Here is a 7006-nt window from a genome sequence, read left to right as displayed (position 1 = left end):
TATCTATGTTTGTACAATATCCATAATCTATTTCATTCGCTCCTATATATAATACTTTGAATTCTACATTTTTATATAATGTATAGTTTCATTAATAAATGTGTCCTTTCAGATTGCATTCCATATAGAAGAAGTTTAAGATTCCTTTTTTTCCTAGGTCCTTATATTATTTTATTTCTTTGGGATAACATGACAATGTTATCTAATTTCAAGTTTTGTAAAGATTATGCTATGTAAAGGCCTTTCTAAGGTGAAGATTTAATACACTGATGTCAAACTAACCTTTAATTCTATGAATTGCATGTATTGTTACACTTGTATTTTTGTAATCAACTTTTTAATAACTGTTTTTATATTTCTTGCATCAGAAGAATGAAAAATATGGAATACTTCACAAATTTTCATATCATCCTTGTGCAAGTGCCATGTTAATCTCTGTGGTATTGTAATTTGGGTAGACCTGCTGCTGAAGCATGTAGTACCCTCTAAATTTAAGTACTTAATGATGCAATCTTTATACAGGCATATATCCATGGTTGCCTATTTGTAACAAGGAACCCTTATTGTTCCTTAAAATGCGATTGATCTTGTTTCTCTAAAATTCTGTGTATAGTGGAAAAGCTTATATCATTTGGTCGATTGCTTATATTTACAATTTTTTTGTCAATGACTATTTTGTCGTTTTCATTTTAAATTTGATCATACTTTGAAGACTTTAAAGCTAAGACCAAAGGTGATGGCTTTTCAAGTACTTATTTATCAACTGAGTTAGCTTTGTAGAGCTAATGGGTTCAAACTAAGCCTTGTTTGAGAGCTACTTCTAAACTTCCGCAGCTTAAACTTTCCCAAATGAGGTCTTGCTGGGACAAATGTCTACCTGAACCTTTACCCTTCTTCCTTGTAGGAACAGACCAACCAGAATATCTTACCCTGACAGCATAGATTGTCTTACTGGAACAAAACTAATCTTAGTTACAAGGGATCATAGAGAGATTAACAGTTCAGACCAAATTGTTCAGAATGGAAGGTATTTTATCAAAATATAATTGTTTATTATACCTATCATTTCAAAAGTAGCTAAAGCCAAGAAGGTGAAAAAATTTTCATACGCATGATTACCTACTGTCCTGGCCTGTCTATCATCCAACCAAGCAGGAACTTACACTACTGACTCTCTATCACCAAATATTTCCATAGCTCCTGGAAAAGTCCATATGTTTCTCCTCGATATTAGGCCTTAAATTGGTAATGTTTTAATCACAGTGTTTCCTCTTGCCTCTAGGCTGTAAATCTACAAATGGTAAAGCTTGAAGTCTAACTCTACCAAACACTGAGGTAGAGATAATGGAATAATACTTTAAAACAGAGTTGCCTTTGATTCCCTAACCACAACACAACAATGCAAAACAATTTTTATATTATATATACTTATATATTTTATATTTATAAATATAAAATATGTGCTGATTTTAAATTTCACACAGTGAATCTTACTAGAATTGATAATTTGACAAATATATTGACATTTATTCCAATAAATAGAATGGAATATAAATAATTAGATTTAGGATATATATTAGAATATAAAAAGTATTAATGCAATATCTTCGGTATAAACTTGTGATACGTTCTAAGTGTTCGTGATCTTCTGAATTCACATGGTAAAATAACAGTATTGTTTTCTGCTAATCTATAACGGATTTTACTCTGATGCTCTGTTTATTGTTTTAACTCGCTGGTCCCAAAGTGTTTTTCTCCATATTTCTGAAACGTTCTTACTGATTATACCTAAATTTTGCTGATATGATGTCTAAAAGCTATTATTCTTTTGAAGGACCCACGGATCCGAGGATACCAGTTCCCAGTTATCTGTATCATCAGAAAACAAGGGCAAGACTTCTCACATAGGCCCATGCAACATGCCAACAGAAAATAATTGAAGACATCTCAATTTCTCATTTCCTATAATATTTCAGGACCCCAATTCCTTACAAGAAGTAGCAGAATTTAATTGTGAAATGGAAGGCAAGTTAAAATGAAAGATGAGACCCAAAATCAGAGAGAAAGTACTGTAATTCAAACTTTCAATTTACAGATGACCAGCCCATATGAGTGAACAAAATTACAAATGAACAAGATTATTTTTAATACCCCTCTCCTAATGATTAATGAAAGATTTCAGTGCAGCCAAAAATAGTTTCTGTAATGTTAGATCCATAAGTGGCCTACCAAACTAGGAATACTTGATTTAGAGGTCAAATATAATTTAGAAAAACATTAATTGATAATATCCTTAGTGCTTCAAAACACTGGTACTTCAGTAAAACTAGGTTCTGTAGTATAAAAAAATGTTGTCATTCTCAAACCAAAGATAACCTATATTTAATCTCCTGAAAGTATATTCATTTTCAAATAAACTATTTAAAATCACATTTGCCAAAATAACACTTTACAAGTAGATGATAGTGACATTACAAGGTTTTCAAGTGTAGGGAGCTAGTTACAATAGAGTTGATTTACGTACCCAGCACCAATAGCAAACAAGTTCAACCATTCATCAAAATGTAGAAATAGTACTCCCCACCATTTGTGTTGTTCAGTAGGTGCCTTCCAGAAATGTGTTAAATAGATCAGCCTCCCATATTTCAAACCCAAATATTAGCTAATGAAGTAAATTTTTATCACATAAGAAAGTACATTTTAAAAAGTGACTAATAGTTGCCTTATCATGTGTTGTTTTATATTTTCCCTATCTGTCTAACATAGTAAGAAATATGACTTTAAGTTTTGAATATGGATACTGATGAGAGATGTGACAAAAATAAAATCTGTCTTTTATTTCTGTCATATTCCTCTAAGTAGTAAATTTTAGTTTTCTTCTTTTTCCAAAACTTATAGGTAGTAGAAAAAATTATCCTATGTAAAATAAAATAATCATACACCATTGTACAAAGCCATTTATAATAACTGGTAGTTAGAAATAAATTCTAAGCCATTTTTAAATTTTCTTGTTGACTAAAGATTAATCTTCCAAATGAACGCGAATAAAATCATGTCTAAGTGCTTCACATCTCCAGTCTGCAAATTGCTATTGCAGATGAATGAATTATGGAAATATAAGCTGACATCAGTTCAAGTATATGTGGGAGTGAAACTCCATGGAATGTATATAAACTTTTCAAAGTATTAACAGGCACTTTAACAGAATGACTATCAGGAAATTGAAACCAGAGAGGAACAATAGTAAAAAAATAGAATGAATGAAAAATGGAACAAGGGGCAAGTACAGCTAGAATACTCAATGTACATATATAATGAAGGAAGTGCTAAACCTGAACTCAATCTTGGAGAAAGAGTTGGTTGACATTGATAGAAGGAGTGATTCTGATCCAGGAGCATTAGACAATTTGATGGACATATTTAATTGTAAAACACTTGCACAACCTTTTGAAATTCAGTTAAAAAAAACAACAAACAAAAACACACAAAAATGACAACCAAACAGCAATCTCTAGAGAGTATGAATATGACCTCTCAAAATTTTAAGCAGTTAATGAAGGGCAGTCTTTGGAAAAGCAAACAAACTGTTCAAAGAGGGCAGTTTGGGGTAGGGAAGGATTTTGACTAGATTTAAAAAGATTGTCTAAGGTTATAAATCACCTATATCTTCTGCAAATATTTTCTTCTGCGAGTGCTCTTTGTCTGAACTGGATACTCCAGTCCTGAGTCACACTTGATAGCTTGTGAAGACAGAATGGAAGAAACAAGATCAAAAACCTATTCCTCCACTGGAGAGAAAACAGTCCTCTCTGTTTTCTCTCAATCTCCTCACTACTCCATTTTCATACTTTTAATAACGTCAAGTGATTTTGAATTATATCTTTCCTTCTTTGTTCTCACAAAGTAATTGTTCAAAATAATTCATTAAATATTATTTGCCATTATTTTCTATCATGCTGTTTACTTATTCAAGCGAGTCCATTAAACTTCCCCTTTTCATTTGGTTGCCACGAAAATCCAACAACTATGTTAATGAGGACCAACGCTAATGCAAAACTTTGTCTCCAAAAATCCAGTCAAAGAACCTATAATCACAAATATTTAGCTATAATTTTTTCTTTTTCCTTTTACCTTGAAATCTTCTTGTGTCTAAAGTGCCGACAAAAATAAATATTCCAACACATTTTGGTTCAATCACTTGTAACCTCAAAGATATTTTGCTAACAAGATGCTTGGAAACCTAAGAATACTCTACTTTTATCTTCTCTCATAAAACTTTTATCTTCTCTCTTAAGAATCTCCTTAGATACAATATCAGGAACAATGAAGTTATTCTTTGCAAAATTATTTCAATAGGTTATTTTCCTCTTGGTCTTGTATTTGCTCAACAAGATGTATGGAGAAGAAGAGAGTTAAATCACCAATTCCTTGGATGATATTGTCTGTTACAAAGGACAATACTTCTATGTCCTACTTCTATGTCCTCTTCTTAGCTCTTGCCTGATTTCCAATTAATCACAGGTTCCTGGCTTCAATTCTAGTGAAGCTGAAGCACTATAATGCGTCCCCAATGCTACATCTTCATGGTTTCTCTTTGAAAACTCTTTTATTTGGAGGTGGAATTTATTTTCATGTCTTCATTCAATTTGTTCTGCATTATACTCAGCCAAATAAGCTCAGTAAAATCACGTTAGGTAGCAAAAACATTAACACAATCTATATCACTATATAAAAAAGTTTTGGCCCCCTCCACTGCTGAAACCAAAACGCTTAGCTAGGGCTTCTAATAACGTGTTTTCTTACCTTTTCTATTTGCTCAATTCTTTTCTGATCCCCAAACTTTTTGGCTTATGTAATAAAAGAAGTATTCACTATCTCATGTTAATAAGGATATTATATTTTTGAGCTACTTAGAAATGTGAAATCACTGGTTTGAAGTATCCAATCAGATTTTTTTCTGTGTTTCAGTGCTTCACATGCAGACATTGTGGAAAGTATTAAAACAGAGAAGTGTAAACTCAATACGTTCTTTCATTGTGGAGGACACTTTCTCCCTAAATATTTTGACCCAAATAATCTTTTTAAGAGAATTACTGTTTAGTAATTAAAGGTCAATTCACAAATTTTGATGTCTTATATTTTAAAAAAAAACTTTGAATTTAAATTCCACTAAAACCTTGTTTCACACAGTAAGTGTATATTTCCTGGGTAAGGACAATTCTCATGGGAACCTACAGGATTTACAGCAAGGTTTGTGAGGTTTGTTTGTTTACTGTGAAAATGAGCCACCTTACCCACATTGCTCCCTCTCAGCTAAGTCTCCATGGATTTCTTTGCATGAAAGCCTATTTTCCCAGGCAATTTTAAAATTTCTTAATAGGCTAAGTTAAAAGTTAGAAAAATTAAAATTTACCTGTCTTAATTTTAAAACACTTTTGAAATTCTTTTATCAGAATCGCAAATTTACCAATCCTAATTCCACGTTTACCATCAAAAACAGTTAACATGTTGTTTTCAAGATATAGTATCCATGAAACCATTATTTTCCAGTGGCTTTGTTATGCATATATATGAACATATAAGCTGATGCTGAGCAAAATGAACTCCAAGATATGGAAAGAGATATTTATTTGCAGTTGTTGTTTTTAATGTACTATGTGATTTCTATTTTCCTTGGGTTTTTCCCCTATAGTATAACTCCTACTGTGTTTGATTTTGGTACATTTTGTGTATACATTTACCTTAATTAGGGAAGGGAAGAGAAACAACAAAATGGCAAGATAAAGGACAAAAAGCAAACCAATGCATTAGAAATACTCAGAAGACAATATGTTGGAAATGTACATTACAACTTGTGAGGGGTTTGGGTGTGAAGGAAAAATGTGAGAAAAAATGAGAGAGGGCATAACAAGTTTGAAAAGTTATGCATTCACTGCCTTACAATTGCTAACCCACTGCACATCACTTTCACATTAAAATTAAATTTAAAAAATAAGCTGTATGAAATAAAATTTCATTGTATTGGTATAGTAAATATTATTCTTTATGTAGTAACTTTTTAAAAATTCAGTAATATTTGGCATATAATTTGAATTAATTACCCCTTCTTTATCAGAGGGCCATCAACTTGAATGTTAACCAACTAGATAATTTTTTCACAATATACTTGCCAATATTTTCAAAAAAGAATAAATTAGTACTTTCTCATACTAAAACCGAAAACCATTTAATTCTATAGAAACCCATAACTTTTAAAAGTAAATTAGTTGTTAAGAGGACAAAATATGTGCGTTCTTCAAAATTCCTATGACTAATAACTACTCACTTTCAAATTCTCAACATTCCATACCTGAGAGATTCAAAATAGTACCTGTTTGCATGTTATGTAATTCTGCAATAGATGCATTTTCCAATGGGGTGTTACAGATTGAGAAGTGAACAGAAAAATAGCCACATTCTGGTATAGGATAAAACTATAAAGCATCGGTTATAATTAATTCTTCAAGAGTAAGCAATTTATCAGATTAAGCTATTATTTCTATGACCATCAATCCCAAATTTATGCCATAAAGTCATCCTAGACCAACAGTTTCCAACTTGTAGGGTGAACCTCAAAATTCCCTTAATTCACATCACAAATAGCTTATCTTTATTGGGGAAAATATTACACCTTGCTAATGTGATGCCCTCCGTGTTCTGGAAAGAACACCACAACATACTGGGTTGCATCATTTTTCCTCCACTGGTATTCTTGCAAATATTATTTATATTTATACTTTTTTACTATCATAGATATTCAGGATGCTAAGATTGGAAGATTACAGTTCAAAGCCCACCCAGGCAGGAAGGATCCCTAGATTCTTATCTCCAATAAACTTCTCAGCAAAAGCCAGACACAAGTGGTACTGAGGTTGAAGTGGTAAGGCACAAGCCTTGAGCTTAACAGGCTCAGAGACAGTGTCCAGGTCCAGAGTTCAAGCCCTATGACAAAGCAATAAAACAAAAA

The 7006-nt window shown here is 32.0% G+C and overlaps 1 pseudogene; it reads right to left on the bottom strand.

The window, feature by feature from the left end:
* Positions 1-375: 375 nt before the first annotated feature.
* On the bottom strand, positions 376-475 carry LOC138804852 (U6 spliceosomal RNA; annotated as a pseudogene).
* Positions 476-7006: the final 6531 nt, after the last annotated feature.

This window comes from Dipodomys merriami, unplaced genomic scaffold, assembly GCF_024711535.1.
Source record: "Dipodomys merriami isolate MVZ:Mamm:240054 unplaced genomic scaffold, mDipMer1.0.p SCAF_374, whole genome shotgun sequence".
Lineage (NCBI taxonomy): Eukaryota > Metazoa > Chordata > Mammalia > Rodentia > Heteromyidae > Dipodomys > Dipodomys merriami.
The sequence above is the reverse complement of the archived record's forward strand: the minus strand, read 5'-3'. Positions and strand labels throughout refer to the sequence as shown.